Below are 21,991 nucleotides of genomic sequence, written 5' to 3' on the forward strand. Positions count from 1 at the left end.
TCAGAATGGGAGCGTTGGCAGCGTCAGCACCCACAGGCAGCGACTGCGGATGCGGATGAGGATGCGGATACGGATACGGATGAGAGTATGGGTCGTGGCCCGCGCAGACAATGGATGCATAGATCCTGTAGCAGACGGACAATGGCAGGACAGGAAGGGGTTTTTGAAGGGGTTCCGTACTTCGTACTTCGTATGGCAATGTCAAACCGTGGCGTGAATGAGTGCGCACAAAATGGCGTTTAAGGCCATAAACAGCAAACGAGTTGGCGGAAGGGTTTTTTTGGGGCAGAGCGAGGGGTTGAGTTGTAGACCCGTGGCGAACCAATCGATGCCAGGCCATAGATAGTGCCGAGTCATCTACTGCCGTCCATTCGTCCTTCTGCACTTGACAGCGCCCCGCTCGCTGACCAGGCCTGCAAACCGATACGAGTGTTCGAACCCAACACTGGGACCTAGACCTCAATCTGAACCCCTTACCGGCAAACTTTACACTTCAATTAAGATACAGTCTTACATATTAAATTGAATTGAAAGTGTTAAATGACTCTAAAGCTTAAATGTTTATTTAAAGGAATCTTTTTTTGCTCATTAAAATTTAAACACAAATAATCACTATAACTGTATTTAAAAATATATTATTTAAAATTGTTTTTGGGAAATATATTTAAGAGTTTAGTAGTAATAAGTATATTTTATTTATTAGTTCTTACCATGAAAAAAAGAATATAGTGAAGTAGTTACTTATTAGCAAAATCAATTAGATAAGAAGGAGTTTCTTTGCCAGCTACTAAAATTCTTTCTTGTGTACTATAATATTAGCATAAATGAAGGCTTACATTTTCAACCGCATCTATTTGACTATTGAATGATTGCCCCAAATTGGTTGCAGTGCACTTGTACGAGTATCCATGTCGGTGTCTAGCGCTTGTCTGACAAACTGAATCGCCTGTCTGTTTTGGTGCTTAATTCGTCACTAAATGAGATTTTTTTCGGCTACGGTTCGGTGTATTTTTTGTTGCAATTCGCTCGTTTTTGGCCATTGTTGTACGCCATCGAAATTGCTATTTTGATAGCTGAACGGGCGAGTTCCTGCTGCCTGGGCTGCTCCTGTTTCTGTTTCTGTGGCTTTGGCGTTGGCTTTGGTATCGCCAGAGTGGCTAAAATGGCCAAGGGTTTTTGGGTGGTGGCGGCGGTGCAGAGAAGTGGTTGGCTGGATGGGTGGTGCTATCGCCTGGCGCCGACAGTTGCAGCCACTTTGCAATAACACAGCGTGAAATTGCAACGCCAAATCGAATCAGTCCGCACGGGAAATTCGATTTTTTGTTCGCTGTGTGTGCGAATGTGAGGATGTGGATGTGGGTTTGGATGTGGATGTGGATGCCACTGATGATGCTCGGCTGTTCTGACTACGGCTACTAGTCTTTTGCGGGCAATCAGACAGCAACAAATGCCAGACGGAAGCCCAAAAAGTGAATCCGAAACGGAGTCGGAGTTTGGAATCTCGCGGGTGCCACTGAAAAAAAGCAGCAATGCAATTTCAAGGCAAACTATTTTCGGTCAAAAACACTGTTGCTGAAGGCGACGTAAACATAAACAAAAGGGTACTCTTTAATAAGGTAGCTAATTTTTGCACTTTGACTTAAATTGTTTTAATAAAGTATTATATTAAGAACACTTTTGGAAAGACAAATTCGTTTTAAAGTAAATTAAATTACTTCAACTTTCACAATTGTTTTCAACATCTTGGTGCCCAGACATTTATTCATTTATCCCTGCATTCCGTGTCCTTTTTTTTCGCAGCTATCCTTCAACTATCCATCAGGACCAGAGCGAAATGAAATTACAAAATGTGTTGAATGCTCGTAGCATTCTTTTGTAGCATTTTTGCATGCCACCCACTCAGACTGACTGCCCACCGAAAATCCCATCCCATTCCCCGCTGGCATTGTGGCATAAATTGCTTATTTATTGTTTAAAATGGTTTCTGGTTGCTAAACGACATTTTCAGCGCTGCTGGCCATTATTGGACTGCGCTGTCTAAAAACAGGTGCCAAAATACACGTGTTCGAGTATCTCTCCATCCGTGTATCGCACATGTTAAGCAGATTTCGAATGTCTACCTTGTTGGGTGAGTGTGAGTGTCACTGTAAGTGTGAGTGTGAGTGTGAATGCGGCATTGTTCTATTCAAACTATAAAATTCGGATTGGAAATTCGCCGTTTGCCGGTTGGCTTTTGGTGGCACAGGAAATAATTCGAGGGAAATGGCCAAAATTGATGCTTGATGAAGCAGTAAATTAATTTGCACATTTTTCGATCCATTCAACTTGACATCTGTATGCAAAAATGCTGCTAAGTGGGATGTGCCATAAAATGTCCAGCAAAGGAATGTATGGATATTCATTTGCATATTTAAGGGGCCCGATTACTCAATGTTTATTTTGTGCTTTTTACTGCAGTCTTAATATGATTTTATTTTGCATTTATAAATGTTTAAATATATTTGTGTTTTTATATTGATTAAATGGTAAGGAATTTGCCAAAATACTATATAAATCTATCCCTTAATAAAATAAAATTTCATTGATAATGCATTAATGCATTATTTAAGAGTTAAAAGCCGATGCCAATGAAAATTGTTTTGTGAATATTTCAATCTCCATCGGGTGTCAAAAGCTACTCCACTTTGACAGCTTCAGAAATAAAACTTCGCATATGCAAATTAAATGGAATTGTCTCCACACGACACGACGAATCGCAAAACCGTTAAGATCATGTCCCCTTAGCCGGGGATCATCCAATTTTGGCCAACTCCAACTCCAGAGACGGCTTTGCCAATCAAGAGGAGCAACTGCATCGGCTCGTCGACTCCGAGAAGAGGGAAACTACATAACGATATGCAAAATATGCAACACAGATGCCATATCGGCTGTCAGTCGTCAGACGCAAACTCGGAGTTGATTTAAGTTGAGTCGAGAGTTACGGAGTTGAGACGAGAGGAAGACTACCACAAAGACTTCGTCGGCGACTCCTGTGGCAGCCTCCTGTCGTTTTGCGCCCAATTACGCCTTCAAATTGAGTGATAAATGTCTCGGCGATGGCACATAAATAAACTTGAGTTAAATTTATTACACAACCCACACAAAGACTTCATAAAAATGCAAACTAAATGAACTATTAAAGGAGGCGGCATCGGTTGGCGGCGGCGGCGAACATGAGAAAACCCCCCCAGCAGCAGAAAGCATCAGAAAGCAGCCGAAACGGAAAACAAACAAACAAATGAAGAAGGCTAAGACGAAAAGCGCTCACTCCTCGAAAGACAATTGAATTGCATTGGCGATGGCATTGGCATTGGCATTGGCATTGGCAAAAGAAAACAAACAAGGGGAACCAAACAGATCGGAACGGTTCGGAACGGAACTCAACTCTGGACGACTCTGACTTGGTGTGAGTAAAAATGCAAATAAATGCGCAAATAAAATGTGCAATCAAGTCGGAGATGGCGACGGGCGAATAACAGCGACAACCGGCGAGTGAAGCCGGCAAAGTGTGAATGTTGCGCATGCGCAGAGCAACGTAGGCAGAAGGGGGGTTAAGGGGGTTAAGGGGGTTAAGGGGGGTAAAGGGGGCCCCTGGCGAATCCCACCACCAGTACACAACCCGGCCAAGTGCGCATCAATTAGGCCGCCAGGAACGGTACGGAACGTTACGGCAGCACGAACTGCAAAGCTAAGAGACTGACCAAAAGATAAAGCAATGCCACAGGACAGAAGGCACCCCAATCGCCAAGCTTCAAGCTCCAGAACACCGAACACACAGAACACAGAACGCAGGCAGCAGAAGCAGGCCCACAAATGAATAAAACGTTTAGATAAACAAATACAGAAGAATGCTGAAATGCTGTTAAAAGCTACAAAATGAAGTGGCCGTTGGAGGCAATACAATGTTTACACTGTGAAATTGAATCTAGCTTTAATTAGCAGACCAAAACGAATAGTAATTGTCTTATAAAGTTCAGTTTTCTATGTCATTTTAAAAAGAATATAAACTGATAGGTTATTGTAAAAATGCAAAAAAGAATTTGTGTGAAGTGGAAACATTGTTTACAATATTTATGTTAAGACAGATTCAAAATTTAGTCAAAACGGGGTATAAAAGAGAGGGTTTCTATGTCTTCAGGTGTTTTAATATCCCTGCGTTTATTATATAGATAGTGTGTTTTTTACAAACAAAATTAAGAAGTCAATATATCTTTTTTCAAAAAAAAAAAAAAAAAACAACTTTGTAGTATTAAAGATGGCAGTTTCCTTTGTTTATACATCTTAACATTGAATCTTTCAATCGCAGGACATTTGTCTACATCCTATTTTATTTATTCTGAGTGTAGCTGTATTGGAACTGAGATTGGAATTGGGAACTGGGTTTGGGATTTGGTGTTGGGTATTGAGCCTGCTTTCGTTTCGTTGCTTCTCCTCCTCCGCCCCCGTCTCAGTTTGCCACAATTTCAATGAACATGCGCGCACACAGTTGAAGAGCAAACAAATTTATTACGCGCCGTTTGAACAGCGCATAAATTTTAACCCATGTGCGAGCGATGTAGTAGGAATGGGTTAAGCAGCAGCAGAAAGGGGAGGGGGACGGACTCCAGCCAAGTCACGGCTGACCAAGATTAACATACTCCGGCGATCCAAAGGCGGTGGGGGGGCCCCACCAAATCTTCGACTGAGAAAGAGACAGATACAGAGAGAGAAACAGAGAGCGAGAGAGACAGAGGGGGGGCCAGTGAAAGAGACCGGTAATCGATCGACGACGGTTGCGTGCAACTTGCAGCGTGCGTGATTTACAAACAGCGCCACATTTGGCAAACATTTACGGGGCCGCGAAACTTGTCTCGATGGAAACTACGTAAAACGATTTAAAGCTGAACACGACCAATTTGTGGATAGTCGTTGGGCCGTCTGGACCCTCAGACAGAGACAGAGACAGAGCCAGAGGGATGGGTAAAGGTAGAAAGAGAGAAAGAGAGGTGAGGGGAAAAAGAGACCCCCGCTGATGGGGCACTGGGATGCTGTGTGCCACACATTTCTCATTTCGGGGATTTATGTGCAGCCCTGAACAATCGATTGTTGATTTTACTGAATCGAAACTCACACATAACGAAAAAGAAACCCCATTACCATATTAATGTTTTTCCATCTTCGTTGTTTACTATTAATGTAATCAGTTTGATCTGGCCTCATATCAATATCAAAAACTTGCATATTTACGGTTAAGTGTGAAAAATACAAATTTATTATTCAAAATGTAGGTCTTAAATATTGCTTGCTTTTTTTGAATCAATGAAATATTGAATTTATTTAAATTTTAAGATTCAACAATCATAGCACAAATATTAAGATCAGAAAGTCTAAATTTTGGACGCTAAAATTGGAAGCTTTGCTAAACACCTAAAAGTTCATTTTATCTAAATATTTTTTGGTGTTCTTACTCTGGTATAAATTCCAAATTATAATACATTTTTCTCTCTGCATTTTTCACCTCGCCCACCGTCCGGTAATTCAATAGCTTTTAAGCCAACTAATTTCCAATTTCGTGAAATTAATATATAGAGTTAGTTGGCAGATTGAATTTCCAATGAATTTTGCTGTCCACAAAGTCATTTACAGTTTTTCAAAGCTTTTTTTCTTCAGCTTTTTTGTGTTTCGTAGAGGAAGATTGAGAGCTGCGGGACCTCACACTTGAAAAAACATGCAGCGCTGTGACATTTCGATTTATTTTTATTGATTCTCAAAAGGGAAGTGTGGGGGATCGAATGGAGAGGGGAGGGGGGAAAGGTTGTAGGTGCCGAGGTGGCGATGCTCTGAAATGCAAGTCAGGCGCCGATGGCACGCAAGTGATCATCACACCTTGATAAAGAGGAGGAGGGCAGGGTAGCTCCCCCATCTCAATCCTCATCTCCGGCAGGAACCCCAACCTTATAAAACGTATCGAATTTTTATTGAAATGCAGCCAAGTGCAGCCGTATGGGTGCGTATCTGAATCCCCATCTCAGTACGTGTGCTTGTGTGTGCGTGTTATCTGTGAACTGCCCGTGCATTTGTTACTTTTATGCTTGATTTATTGACTTTATTTTATGGCCGCTTGATTGGACACTAAATGAGTTTTTAAACTCCCTACGTAGCGGGGCGGGTCTTATCAATTTTTGATTCGATTTTTTCGTATTTCATTTGTACGAGTTGGATGTCGGTTTGTATTTTCGGTAGAAGTTGAAGTCACTTACGTTTTACATTTAACCCACGTTTCGATTTTAATGTCTGACAAAACGTTTCGATATGGCCTGAAGAAGGTTTGACTTTTTGTTGGCTTGAACAACTTACCTGAAACGAAAAACAAAGCGGGAAGAGAAATGTTAATTAAATTGTGTGTTTTTTTTTCGAGTCTCTGTAATTGCAGTTAAAATAAAAAGAGCTTTAGGGGCTACAAATGAGGTTCATTTGATTGTCGAGCGATCAATCAAAGTTAAGTGGTTGGATGAGAAAGTTTGAATAACGGAATGCAATCATTTTTAAAGGGTTTCCGCAGATAACTTTTTCAATTGAAATATGTATTTTAATTTATCTTGAGGGGAATATATATATATATATATATATATGTATTTGCTGCCCTTTTCAATTTAGTACAAATAAAGTTTATTACTTTATTATCCCATAAATCTAAGAAAAAGTTTATTATTTTGAAAGCCCGTTTTTTATTGCGGTCTTGTAGATCAAAGTAATTTACAACTAATTTTGTAACACAACATCAAACATATAATAAAAAACATTTGTTCTAAGAAGGATTTATCGGCTACAGTGGGTAATGAAACTGTTAAGTGAGTTTTGTACTTTCATAAAATTTTCCCGTTTTAACTTCATAGAGGCTTCTACCACCGGAAAACCATTAAATCATTATTCAACAGCCTATAACTAACCTGTCCAACTTAGCCGCTGATTGACAGATAGCCGTCTTAAAGCACCGATACGCACTGTATCGGTCCTCACATCACCTACGACAACAACTCGATTTGAATATGGCCCACGCAATGTAATTACAAAACGAACATCAAAGTCGTGCACAGACATAGACATTCCCATTTGGCTCCATTTAACCCTCCACTGCCTACAAAGCCAAAACCTACAGACACAAAACATGTTAACTATAATTAAACATAAATATCAACAGCAACACAAACAACAATCGACAGCAAAAGCAGCGTGAATAGCAAAAATGTCCATCAAAGTCTGCTCTCGAAGCAAATGACGCAGAATTCTTTTTAATTAAACATAAAATTACTTTGGCGCTGCCACAGACGAAGAAGTTCGAGGAGAAGGAGAAGGAGCAGGAGCAGGAGCAGGAGCTGGAGATAGTGCTGCTGGGGCGAATAAATCAAATGAAATCTACTTGGGCAAACAACTCTGTGAAGTGGGAACTTGGAACTTGGTACGTGGCTGGGGGTTTAGAGGGAAGGGGTATGGAAAATATATAGTGAAGAGACAGCGGGGTGCCCGTCGGTCGGTTTCGTTCAGTCTGCGGCACGTAATAATCATTTACATGAACACTCGCATAAATGTCACGTTGCTGCGATTATAAAAATAACTCGAAACTCCAAACTCCAAACGCCGGTGCAGAGTTGTCCGGGGCTGACTGCAAGTTCGGTTTGCTCTGCCCGTTGGCAGTCATAAATTAATGAATTTTTATTTGCTTATGCAATGGGGAAAATTGCAGCCGCGTCCCACTGCCCCCATCTATCTATATACCACCTATCTATCTATAGTAATGAAAGCATATCCTGCTTAAAAAAAAAAAAAAAAAAGAAAATAAAGAGTCAGACGGGATAGACCAGGTGGAAAAATTCAATTTCCAGGCATACGCCCGGGCTGCCTCCGTGGCTGAGGTTGAAGCTGGAAAACAAGTTGCATCCGCAATTAAGTCATCAAGTTGCAATTATTGCCATAAAAACGAACAAAACGCAGGCAGCGCAGCAAAAAATGTGGCCACGCATGAACGTGAGATGCTGCCGGTCGGCTGAGCCTGAGCTCTGACTTTGGGATTGGGTTTGGGCAAAAAAAAAAAAAAACACGAGGAGTAATCGTTAAAAGGATCCTTTCGAATGGGCCACATCCAGTAGCTAGGCTTTATTTACATGTACCTAAGTGTTGTCTTAACAAATTAAATATTTATATTAACTCGGCATTATTACATTTAAATGCTTTGATGCTCTTTATAAAATTTATTCTTTTCATCCAGCCTCATAAATATTTATTAAAGCAAATAAATCAATAAAAATTATATTGTTAAGACTCGAATTTATATTTTGTATTTTTAGATGTATATTATTTGGTTCTATTTTCTTATTTCTCTTTTAAACTTATAATTTTAAAATATATGCCCAAAATGAGGTTTTTTTTCCTATAGGAATATTTATTAAAAAAAAAATAGTGCATTTATGCAAAATTACATGTGATCTATAGATTCATATGTTGAAGATCAAGAAGATGTTTAAACAAAATTTAATTGTTCTTATATTTTAGTTAGATATTCCATTTTATAATTATGAACTAAAAGCTTAAATAAATTTGTAAAGGACTTGGAAATCCAAATTCCAGTAGACAGAACTACAACATACCCTGGAAATCTGTGGGTCCAGCGAAACTAAACGCACAGTGAGCTCCACAGATCTGGGGTGTTGCTGGCTCAGCGGGACAGCAGATGAGGGCAGCATCATAGCAGCTTCATCATCAGAGAGCGACTGCGACTGCGACTCCGACTGATACCGATACTAAAACTGAGGCTTGTGCAAACAAAGCAAATGCAACATCGGCGCGAGAGATACATATTGCGGGGCGCAGATACAGATATAGATACAGATACAACTGATACACGCGCGGCGGCAGATAAATTATTTGTCTTCGGTTTTTTACTTCTTTTCTGTTCTGCTTTTCTTTTCTTTTCTTTTGATTTTTTCCCATCTTCGACTGGCCAAGACGAAGACGTTCAGCAACTGGCTGCTCTTTGGCTTAATTAAAAGCTGCAGCAAAGCCCGGGATTGTTCCACGGATTTGGATTCGGATTCGGATTCAGACTGGACTGGACTGGAATTGAATTGCATCGAATCGAATTGGATCGGATCGGACGGGATGGGATGCGTTACAATGTGATGCGAGGCGAGGCGATGGGATGGGTTGTGTTTTGTTGCCTTTTATTTGCTTTTCATGCTGCGGTCGCTGAAATGACACTACAATGTCTTCGAAATGAAAATAAATACGCTGAAGTCGGGACCTGAGTGAAGACCGCGACAACATGAGGCAGCAACATTGGCAACAACAGAGTCCGCAGAGGTCCAACCATCGTCGACAGTCCGACCTGGCTACATGTTACACATTAAACCGCATCGGTCTTATGCCCCCTGGTTTCCCCCCATCTTCATGTATTTCTCTACAGTTGAGGTCAAAGTAATAGTCATTGGGTTCTGTGTTTGTGAAGACCTTTTTAAGAAACCATCCTTTTCGTTTGAGGTCCAAAGATAAAGCCTTATTGACCTACTTGTTATCCTTATTCAATTAAATAACAATTTAGTTAAATATACATTCTTACCACCACTAAGAGACGTTTTAAAAAAATATGCATGATATTTACGCTTTAATTTTGATGCTAAAACCTAATTTAGGTCAATACAGTTTCTTTGCTCATTTATCGCCATTACAATCAATTAAAAGTATTTTTATTTAAAAAGATTTTGTCAAAACAGGCAGTAATTTTAAATACTATTATTTTGACTACTACTGTGTTTATATCCACTTATTTTTTGTTCTGTTTGCCTTTGAGATTTCGCAGCCAAGCGCAACGCTCGACTCGACTCGGCTGCCAATGACTTTGCCCTTTTTCGCCGGGTTTTTATTGCGGCCGCCTCGCTATGTTTTATAAATCTCATTTTCAAGAGGATTTGTGTGCCTGTCAAAATGTTGATGTTTCACAAAACACTCGCCCTCTCGAAGTTGCAGACGAAGCTGCTCTGCTCGATTTCAATCATGACCGATTTCATTTTCAGCTTCGGATTGTTTTCTTTTATTTTTTTTGCCTCTACTCTTGATGTGCGCGTTTTGATCGCCGCTGTCTGGGAATTATACGATTTCGCTGCATTGAATTACCACGTCAATGTCGACTGACTTCGCCCAACTGACTCTGACTTTTGCGGTCTTTAGCTCTTGGCGCTGCGGCGGCCAAATTACAACAATTTGTTTGCCTTATAAAGTTAAGCCCAGAACAAAGGCCCAGGCAACACACAATCATCATTATCGAAATGTCATAAAACCAAATGAGCGGGCATTATTCAATTTTAAACAACGAACCGGGGCATCATCATCCTCGATCTCATCCTCATCCTCATCCCCATTCCCATTCTCATCCTCGTTCTCATCGCAACGGAAGCAAAAGCGGCAGCAGCTGCCAAACAACTTAATACAGACAAAAGCCATGAGAAGAGGCATCCCAACCCGGATGGATGGAATGGATGCCAAATTCCTGGCCAGCCAAAATAAATGTTTCAACTGCCTCGAATGCCCTTTCACTGCGCCTCGCACTGCGCAAGTAAGCAAGCAAAAAATAATAAGAATACAAACAAACAACAGCCAAAAATTAAGCATAATTACTGACAGCAATCGAGGCGGCCCCACACACAGGCGGCGGCGGCGGCGGCCAAAACCAAGGGCTACGTGAAGGCAGCCCAGGATTTTTGACTCAAACTGAAGGCGGCACTGGCAGAATAACTAGGCCACTTGTCACGGGATTTTGAAATGCGAAAACAAAATGGGGAATAAGTTTACCAGAAATTCTAAACTTGTCAATACTAAATAAAGGTCGCAAAATCAATCCTATATATATTCCTAGCCAAAACAAATATTTAACAATAATATTTAAAAGTTTTGACCAAAAACCCAGTGAACTGGGTTTAAATTGCAGTACCAGAAGAAATATTTTATTAGTCAAGAATCAACATTGCAATACTTGTTATATATAAATTTAATTATCCTTAATAATCGCTTTATAATTGTTTCAAATAAAAAACGTAGTACTATAAGCTCCCAAATAAACCGGATTTCAGTTTAAAATTTGATTTTTTTTTTCTACATCATTAAAGTTTATGACATTAGTTTTTGACTAAAAAAACTAAAACTGTATCGCTTACAAAGAATTTTTCTTCTCAATCTTTTTTTATAATTTTTTTTTAGTGTTGGGCTGGGCCAAAACGTTTTCATTAAAATTGCTGCCTTGGCCAATCTGCGGGCCACGCACAACAAGAGCAGCAGGAGAATAAAACTAAAAAAAAAAAAAAAAAAAGAAAATACTCGGAGCTTGCTCCGTAAAATTGCAATTTGGCCGGCGAACGAAACGGAGTGAGACAATTATAAGCATGACAAATGAATTCCGCATTGGGGCCGGTGCTCGCAGTACCCGAGTACCCATACCTGAGCCCAGTTCCCAGGAAAACTGTCAGTGGAGGATCAGTGGCGTTGAGACAGATTCAAAAGATCGAGACGATTGGATCGGGTCGGGTCGCAGCTGTTACCGCTGGGCACACACCTTCAACTCGTTGAGTTTTTGCATCTCGACTCATTTCATTGCGTTTTCGTTTCGTTTCAGTTCGTGCGTGCTGCGTTTTATATGAATAATTGCATCAAGATTTTTGCCAACTCTTTTGCGGTGGATTGCGGCAGCTGCCCCAAACTGCACTGGACATCATTTCTGTTGCCGTTCAAGGTGAATTTCAGTTGTGTCGACCGCAGACAACGTGACAGGCCCTCGACCACCATGAAAGCGAGAACTGCTGCAGATGCAGCCGACGAGTCACAGAGCCAGTCCCGCCGTCGCACCCATTTCAATTTAATACACATTTTCAGCACATTAAAGAGTGGACTTAAAGCCGCCGGAATTCATATTTTCTCTTTGAGGAATATTTTCGTGCTTATTTTCGCGCACACATGATGCCTCCTCTTGGATTCAAATATTCTCCTTTCGCTTTTTGCTGCCTGCCACTTTGCATTTGTCTGACGTTGCGTATACTTGATTTTTTTGTTTTCCTTTCTTTTGCATAACCATATTTCTTCTTTATTTTTTTTTTTATTTTTTTATTTCTTTTTTTTTTGTGTTTGCCACCCACCTCATCTTCACACATTCTGCTGGTTATCCTTTGGCATGTCGACGCTTTTTGCATCTTTCATGACGAAAACCATTTCATGTTTTTGTTCCCATTTTTTCGGTGGGAGGAACACAGAATTTTACATATTTTTGGCATTGAAAGCGGTCCAAGAATTACAAACGACTAGAGATGAAACAGATGTGAGTTTGAAAAGGACAAGAGTGGTTTTTTTCTAAGATGTTTAAAGGCTCATTCCACAAGGGAAATATCAGTTCAAAAGTCAAGCTGATTTCTTTATCTAAGTGAAATATCTTGTCATTAACTCAATGGATTGTTTTATAGTAATATTAAATATTTTCCGTATTTTTATATTAACGATTCGTTATCATACAAACACGCACATTTTTGGCAGCCACAAAATGTTGCACCAACAAACCAGAAGCAACAAAACCTAGAGGGGGCACAAACGAGACATGAAATTGTTTTGCACATAACAGCAAGCAAACAAACATGAAAAGGGATATGGATGCGGATAAACGAACATGATTGCCGGGGTATGTGAAAAAAGCATAACTGAAATATTCTTGCCGCTTAAAACAAACAGGCATAAAAAAATGAAACGGGCAAAGGAGCACGAACCAAGCATATTTCTTTTTGTTGTCGCTCTTTGAAAAAATATATATTTTTTCATATTTTGGTAAAACCAAAATGATATTTGTCCCGTTAATGTAATGAAAACGACTTGCTAAAAGGATTAAATTTGCATTGCATTTATGGGAAACATATATTCCATACAATAATTTTTGAAACATATAAGGAAAGGACATTTTAAGCGGCTTGGATTACTTAAAGCAATGTATATTTTGAAACAATTGGATTCTATATAGGGTTCTAACTCTTTAAAAATAAAGAAAAATTTAATTACATTCCCAAACGATTTTATTATTCTTGTCAACATTTGTGTAATCTTAGGTACAGATTTTTATACTTTTATGTGGGCCATGAAAAATGTAGTGAAAACGGCATGATATCATTCTTGGTTTTACTCGGCTTTTGGGATATGCGTAGAGATAGGGCTTTTGCCTGAAAAGGTGGGGACTCCCTGCTGAATATTTTATGCGTACTGCACGTGTTTGTGTTTTAATTAACAAAGGCAAGTAGCGGGCAACAATAAAAGAGCCATATTAAATTGGGTGCGTGTGTGCCTTGATGGGTGTGTGTAAACGCTGTTAAAAGTTGCTCCATTAACCGAACTCCACTGTGCAGCAGCGACTTCTGTTTTCTGTTTTATACTGTGCTGAGCTGAGCTGAGCAGAGTGTCGACTGATGGTTGATTTGCTGCCTTCACCTTGGAGCTCGTAAAAGTGTAACAAACGTGAATGTTCACCAATTAAGTAAACAAAGCAAAAAGAACAAATATAAGACGCGGGTATGCTGAATTAATTGCTAGGGATTATTTAAGTGCGTTTTTATGCATTACCATTAAGTGCTTTCATAGAGCAGCTTCACAAATTTATTTCGCTGCAGATTTCGAAGGAGAATTTTTGGATAGGCAATAGAAGTGGTGTGGTGGTGCCTTAGTGGGTCATAAATCAAATGCCGTAGGTGTTAACGAAGCAGACAAGTTAACGGGCTCGCACTAGGCCTTTTTCCCAGCTGCGTGTTTTAGGATATTAAAATTTTTCAGCAAAGTGTTGCCTAGTTTTCGGGTGAAGCCATTAAGGCTCATTAGCGCAAACACTGCGCATATACATATATAGTTGTTTAGTTTTTGTCAAGCACCCAAACTTGATGAATGGTTTCTACAAATAGAGGGACCGGCCATTTATCTTGGGTTCGTAGAACCTTAAGCAGGCCCAATTAATGCTTCTGTCGATCAATAAAATTAATTATTAGTTAAGCCAGAGCCTGGATTACTGATATAATTATCATATTAAAAGGCCATGAAATGGAGGAACTGAAGTAACTAAAATCATTTGTTATGCATTGGCACGTCCTCAGTTTTGAAGCCAGGGATTTTCCCCACCCCTCCCCACATTAATTTCCCATTTTAATTAGTAATTTAACCAAGCTGCAGAAGGATTATTAAGCCTGCGTTCAATTTTGCTCCTTTTTTTTTTATTAATAATTTGTGGTTTCATGCATGCTTAATTGCAAACCCATTGCCAGCTATTTATAATTGCAATGTAATAATTTTGTTTCAAGTATAATGAAAAAAATTAAATCTCTAACAAAAACAATCGATAGTTAATTAGCCTTTATGCGAAAGCTTGCCATTGTTTTTTCCCATATTTTTTGAAATTTTTCTTTTGAGGTTTCGCAGCAATTAAAATTGCAATGCAAAATTTAATTCTCCATATAGTATTCATTTTAGTGCGTAATAATTATTTGCAGACAGAGTTAAGCTTAGTTAGTTGCTACTTCGGTCATTGTTTCACATTAAGCTGATTGTTAGTTAAAATTCGATATTTGTCTGATATCCTCTTATTTAACTCTTTGATAGCTTCATTAGACAATGGCAATGGTATTATTTTAAAGCGTTTTTTATCACTGCATTTCCTCTTCCGCTTTCTTCCTTTTTCTGGTGGCAAAGTCAAACAGAATTTCAATTAAGTTAAACACTTCAACTAAAAGTGAACTAAAATGCAATACAATATAGCAGCATGAACTTGGTGCTTCATCAACCCCATTGTACTTGAAAATCGAAATCAATCTCTACAATTTTGGCAACAGTGAATAACAGCCAACAGGGATGATAAAAAACAAATTTACTAGAGAACAGAATATGTATAAGGCCTAAACTACAAAACTAATAATACCTATTTGCTCTGATGAAAAAAAAAACCCATTTCTTCTTGTACCACGAAGTTTATTATAAATTTATATTGCATTTATCTTTATTTTTATTACATTGATTACCCTAACGAATAGCCACTGTACTTCATAATCAATACACATTCACGCAGACAAAATCCCATTCCCTTCAGTACGATTCCTTTTCCCCCTGGAGAGTCAAACATTTTAGCATCCGCTTCATTGGCGCTCATCATTTTATTTGTTTAGGCCATTGACGGTTTTATATCAGTTTGTGTGTACGCCTGCTCAAACCAAAATGGAATTTTATTCCTTCTATTTGCAGTTTTATTATACATTTTATTTTTATACCACTTCCACTTTTTTTTTATATTTGGCGGCTACCCACCACTCATAATGAAAATGGTTTTCACAAGTGGCCTTAACTCTGAAGTACAGTAACAAAAAATAAAAAAAAAAAGTAGAAAAATCACCCACAGAAAATACATGAAAATCAAATAGAATTGAAATAACTTTTTTTTTCTGGCAATATATTTGCACACATAATATGCGCCTTTACGCTCAAATACGCTCTCAATTGTCCAAATTTTTGCGAATCTCTGTTCGGCATATAAATAAAAATCCTCAAGTGCAGTCTGCAGGGGGCGTGGCAGTTAAGTGGCTCCGCCAGTGCAAATAAAAATTGTTATACAATATAAATAGAAAATAAAGATTCTTTTTTTATATTTTTCACATTGTTTGGCACTCATATTTTGTTGTGCGGGAATTTTTTCAAGTTGTCTGCCGCCAGTTCGGAAATATTAATTTACAGAGGGGAATGGAGAAGAATATTTCCTTTTGTCTGCTGCTGCTGCTGCTGGGTGGTTATTACCTTTGAAATGCCGCCCTGTGTGGGAGTTTCTTTATGCGCCATAATTATGTCATTTAAATGCAACAAGCTCCGTGCGAGGCAGTCCACCAGTCAAGTCAGTCAGTCAGTCAGCGAGTCAAAGTCAGCCGTCTCAGCAAGTCTCCGTCGGGGCGGAACGATAATTCATAATTAAAAAAACATGCAACTTGCTCATCTGCCCGCCAAAGAGAAGGGGAGAACCGAACCGAACCGAACCGAACAGAACCAAACCGAAAAGAATCAGGCTCCAACTTTGCTTATAGAGATATGGCTTCGTAGAGCTCCAGCCTCCTTTATTTTCTGTTTTCGAGGAGTATGGCGTGGCGCGCGACTGTTAATTAAATGAGCGAGCAGGCAAACGAGCAAACGACTGATGGACGTGAGCCAAGGATCCACATGGAGCCATGGGTAAAAGGTATGGGTACAGGGCCAGAAACCCGGCCACAAACTGATACCAAGGCCTGCGAGTGGGTGTGCGACTAAATTGCCAAATGAGATTTGCCGAGGACACCCGCATGCATCGCAAACACATACACTCCAAAGGCAGACAGACAGTCACATGAGGCACAAAGGGTTAATAGTGCATAGTTGCAAGTTGTTTGGGTGTCATCGTCAGCGTCTAAGCCAACTTGGGTGCTGGGAGTTGCCTTCTAATTAAGGCCCAGAGCAGAGAAGACTGCACTTAAAGAAATGGGCACTTGAACATAACAAGGCCATAAATTTAGCAAATTTATTTCAAGAAGCTGTGCAATTAAAAAAGTAATTTCATAAAGCCTTGAGTTAAGAAGCTCCGCACTCTTCTAATTTGAAATTTACTCTTCTCAAAAAATTTAATAGTTTAGGCTTCGAAATGCTACAATACAAAATTATGCTGTACGATTATTGAATTATTATATAAATTGAAAGATTTTAAATTAAAGAAATAATGTTAAAAAGAAAATATTATAAGATCTTATAAACTTGAAAATTTTTCCATTTGAAAACATTCAAAACTTTTGAATTTAAAATAACTCAATACAATTAGTGTTGTCAGAAACTTTTACTATTTTCAGAGATTCTCAAATACTTTTTTGCCCTACTAATTTTTCTACAATTTTTTTTAAGGCCCTCTTATATTTTTTCGTAGTGTACACTGCATGCCAAGTGTGAACACCCCCCTTTTTCGCCCCTTTCTCACTAGTCTGCGGCTTTTGCATTTTGTCGCTCATTAGTTTATTGCCGAAAAAAGAAAGAAGGCACAGCAAAGCACGGCAAGGCATGGGAGAGAACAAAAGCCTGACTTGGAGTTCAACTACCCGGCGACTGGGGCAATGCGGGTTAATTGCCAGCCAAGGATGCCCCCTGTGGCTCCTGCCCCCCTCTGCCTGCCACACCACTGCTCCTGCCAATTAGCGGTATGCGGAAGTTGCCACTTCTTCTCTGGCTGCAGCAGTTGGGCACTCTGTGTGTGTGTGTGTGTGTGTGTATTCTTCGGCATTAAATCACTGGCAACTTTAAGACTTGTCAAATTACGCATACGACGCGCTGGCTCCCCCGAAGCCACGACCCCATCCATTTGCCAATCAAACACTGAGTTGTCAGCATAAATCTTGGACCCACTCCACGACTAGCAGGAGCAGCACCACCAATACAACCACCACGGGTGTCTTTCTTGGCCGCGTTGACAGGCCTCGAACGAACATGGGGCGTTGATGCACATATGTCACATGATAACAACATGAGGTCCATCCAACAGCCAGGCAAAAGTAACAAAAGTAAATATAAATTTAAGCAAAAATCACCCGGGTCCATGTGTAGGCGGAGTGCGGAGTGAAAACTGGAGAGAAGCCATCCGACAGACAATGGACCAAAACCCAGACCCCAGACAGACCATGACTTGACTGAAAGGTGTTGCCAACTGAATTGAAGGCATGTCCATGTAATGCAAACCAAAATAAATAAGTAAAAAACCGCAGCCGGCTTTGTTTATTTGTGTGATAACATTGCTACCAATCAACAGGAGTTTCTACCAAAATCAGAGTGTGACCATGCTTTCGAAACTAAATTCCAAATTAGGATGTTTTGCAGAAAATATTTTAAGATTTATAATTCAGAGGAACATTTCACATTGAAATGTAAGTTAGTTTAAAGAAGGCCAATCTTTTCAAGGATTAAATAACAGAATTTTAAATGATAACGTTTATTAACAAATGAGGCAGTGTTTTTCTGTGTGCACAAAGGCACAAAGCCAATAAAAAACTAAAGCCGACTCATAGTTTGTTTCCTGTTTTGGCATGTGTCAAGTCAAGTCTTCCAACAAGCCCATGTCCATCAATTCAAGGCGCTGCAGGCGCCGCTTGCATCTTGCCTACCTCATCCTCTTTACCATTCTTCTCTACTCCGCCCGATTTTGTTGCAATTAATTTCTAATTAAAGACAACCTCGAAATGGGTCAAGAGGTGCTAGGCCACCGAAAAAAAAGAAACAAAAATCAAAACGAAGAAAAAATGAAAACTAAAGTGTAGGGTAAAAACAGAAACTGTTACATGTGTGGAGCTTGGCACGATTAGCTGCAGCCTAGATCTCTTGCAGCTACACAGGCACTTCATTAAATATTTAAATGAGCATCCTGTTTTCTCTTTTTTCTGGTTTCTTCTCCAACTTCTCTCTGCTGTTTTTCCGTACTTTTTTGAGTTTGCAACAAGCAGCAGCAGCACCTACACACAAAGGGAGGACGACTGCCTCTGCATATGCAGATTCATAAGCAGTTAATTAAGGCCGAGCGGCGGTGAAGCGGCACCCGAAACTGGGTCTGGAGTTTGGGGCAGGGCAGTGTTGCTGCTGCTGCTCATGCTGATGTTGCTGCGGTGTGGAAACACATCTGCAACTACAATCAACAAGCGAACGAACAGCAACACAAAAAGTGAAAACCATATAAAAATGGCTTTTGCCCCGAACAGGGGCCGTAAGTTTGGGGCAAGGCCTCCTCGTTTTTGCCGGTGGCTGTTGGTTGTTTGGCCACTGCCTGCGGCTCAGACAGTCGTGCCACATATTTTACACATTTCATTTTCACTGCTGCACGAATTTATTTGGCAATAAGAGCAAGCCGACAGAGCAACAGACAGGTCAGAGTAGAGTCAAGAAATTGCACGAGGCCCTACGAATTCATTCGAGACATTCACAGTCACTGTGGGGAAAAAAAGGTCTCTCTGAGATATCGTTACAAGACAAAATCATAAAAAGGCAGTAAATATTAGTTTTGAAAATGTGCCAAAATCATAACATCGTCAGAATATGCTTTATACGATATATAGCCATAATTATCTGCATTAAGCTACAATTTCACTTTCACTGTTTTGCTCATATTGCAAAATCCCAATTTTAAGAAATCATTATTTTTGCTCACTGTATGTTTACATCTGTGCGAGAGAGCTTGGGTAATTTTCATATGTACAAGTGAAATATTATTTATAAAATTCCTCGCCCTGTTGGGTGGGCGTAGCTGCGGCACTGCGCTACGCCGTAAATTATGTCATTTTAGACAAGTGCGCCACGGCGAATTCGTTTTAGCATATGGATATGGATGCCTCCCCACACACACACACACACACACTTTTCGCTTTATGGAATTGGGTTGAGTCCCGTCTCAGTCTGTTGGGTGTTTTATGGAGAGTCAGGGTGGGAGGAATCCAGGGGAAAAAAAGGGACTGGGGCAGAAATTATTATGCATTTTGTCTTGCCTCTGGAAACGGGGATTGAAGTGCTTGACTCGTGTGGTGGCAGGGCATGCGAAATTAGTTGGCGCTGAGTGGAGTCTTTGGGAATGTGCGATGAGCAATGGGAAGGGATCTGGGAAATGGAGCTGCAGTCGGGGGCTGGATGAAAATTGATATGAATTGGGCCTGAGCAGCTCAGACAGCTGTGAAGTGACAACACTCTTGATAGACCATGACAGATGGAACTGAATAATATACAATATACATGACTCCGTCTATGCTTAATTGCCACGATGAACTTAACTCGGTCATGCCATATTAAACGGTCTCAAACGAGAAAAATTTTAAAATTCTAGGAATTTTTAAAGCATTTAAATATAAATAAATTGCATTGCAAGTGGGTGCATCAATTAAAGAATTTCATGAAGCAATATGCAACAGGAAAATTTAAAATTACGAAATTAACCTAGTTCTCTTGAACACATTAGAAAATTTAGAATGCTAGCAATACGCATTGGAAATGTGGTAATAATATTCAATGCTTAACTTGCCACAATCTTTGTCAAATAGCTTATCCAAACTCTTTAAAGCTTATCCATGAGACATTTGCAAAATTCTTTGTTTGCTTGCCATTATTCTGATTAATTTCCGCATTTTGCGGTAGCACCTTCCCATACCTCGCATTCCCATATACAGCAGACGAATTCAATTTTCGTATCTTATCGGCCTGACCATTCGCAACCTAAGCGTTCCGACTCCATCTCAATTTTCGCTTAAACAATCCGACATATATACCCCATTTAAAGGCAGCTAAGACCCACAGCCACTTCTCACACCTCGTCGTGGTTATGGTCCGTGGAAGTCCCTCTCTGGCCGTTTAGAATTTCAGCTGCAACTGCAACAACACTCGTCGTCGTCTGCTTACTAATGTCAACCAATTCATTTCATTGAGTGCAATGCGTTGGCACCAAGGAACACGAACTGGGAACCGGAGTCTGGAGACTGGAAAGGAAGCGTCCGTGTCCGAGTCGCTTTCAGGCATTTAAGGCGCATGTTCTTCATTGGCTTAGCCCCAGGGTCAAGTTCAACGACAACCGAGTTGCAAATGGAAAAAAAGCAGTCCCCCAGATACAGATGCACAGAGAAGAAAAAGTATTATATTTCGTAATAATACATTGTAAAATATTTCTCTGAAAGTTAATAGCTGTTTTCAAGTCCTAATTTTGACCAACACTTTAATGAAAATATCCTTATGCTAAAATGTTTTTATACATGTTGCAAGGTCACACTATTTTCCATTCTATTGGACATTAGAACTTCATATTAATTTGTATTTCGCATTTATTATTTTTAATCAAATTGTATAAATACCAAAATGATTACCTTCTTAAATGACGTTTTCTTTCAGTGTTTCTTTTGCTACAGCAGTCGTAAAGCGTAGCCAAAGCGTTTGCATATCGCATATCTAAATGAGGTGATGATGCTGCACATATCAGCAGAGATACAACGCAACAACACAAACATTGCCATGGCAATGGACCAGAACTAAAGCCGGGTCTCCGATGAGCTCAGATGAGAGACCTGGCCGAAAAGGAGGCTCAAATGTCCACTTGAGTGGGAAGCTTGAACATGAAATGTTTGCGCAGCAAAAGCAACAACAACAGAGACCCCAACAACAACAGCAACAAGAACCGCCGGCAAAGTCTGGGCAGTGCCAATTATGAAAACTGATATGCTTGCGAAAACCCGTTGATGAGCGAGCTTCATCCTGAGCTTCAAAGCGAAGCGAATCGAATCGCCAGACATTGTGGACAGGGGCAAAAAGACGAGAGGAGATAAGATTCCGACCGGCGCTCGAAATTCGGATGGTTATTGGACACTCCACAGATGATGCCACGCGTCGCACAATCAACTAAAATTAATTAAGCAGCCAGCAGGCAGGCCGACAGGCTAATGAAAATGTAATATTATCGAGCAAATCAAGGGGGCTGGCAAGAGATTCGATTTAAGCCGCTGCCAATGGAGCAGCCAAAAGATTAAGCCTGGTCAGTTTTAAGAGCTAAGGAAATGGCGAGAGGAATACAAAAGGTTAGATAAAAAGGCATAAAGATACAAGTTCCGGTAGTTCAAAAATCCCTTTATTAAGGTGGCATGGTCACACTAAACCCTTGAAAAAGAACAGCTGATCAATGTTCTTCCTTCGATTTCTGGAAAAGTAATTAAGCCAAAGTTAAATGCAAATAAATAAATGGTACTCATTGCTGCTGCAGTTGCAGTTGCGTCTGCTAAACATAATTCACTTGAAGCAACATGCAGGAAAAATGCCGAAATATCGTCGGTGCTCCCTCCTCCGCCAAGGGAAAATTTATTACCCCCAGGCAAAGTCGTTGACTGACCAAAAAAAGGCAAATAAGAAAGGA

At 40.0% G+C, this 21,991-nt stretch overlaps 1 protein-coding gene across 10 annotated transcripts in view; it reads right to left on the reverse strand.

Annotated features, from left to right (window-relative positions):
- LOC108148721 (sterile alpha motif domain-containing protein 5-like) overlaps positions 1-21,991 on the reverse strand; it is a 169,847-nt gene that overhangs the window by 95,890 nt on the left and 51,966 nt on the right. For 2 of the 10 annotated variants that reach the window (XR_005977599.1, XR_005977598.1), the window contains exon 5: positions 837-6,375. The exons of the other annotated variants lie outside the window; for them this stretch is intronic. The gene's annotated coding sequence lies outside the window, so the exon portion shown is untranslated. The remainder of the gene's footprint in view (positions 1-836; positions 6,376-21,991) is intronic. 10 annotated transcript variants of the gene reach the window in all.

Source organism: Drosophila elegans, unplaced genomic scaffold, assembly GCF_018152505.1.
Source record: "Drosophila elegans isolate 14027-0461.03 unplaced genomic scaffold, ASM1815250v1 contig_468, whole genome shotgun sequence".
Taxonomy (NCBI): Eukaryota; Metazoa; Arthropoda; class Insecta; order Diptera; family Drosophilidae; genus Drosophila; species Drosophila elegans.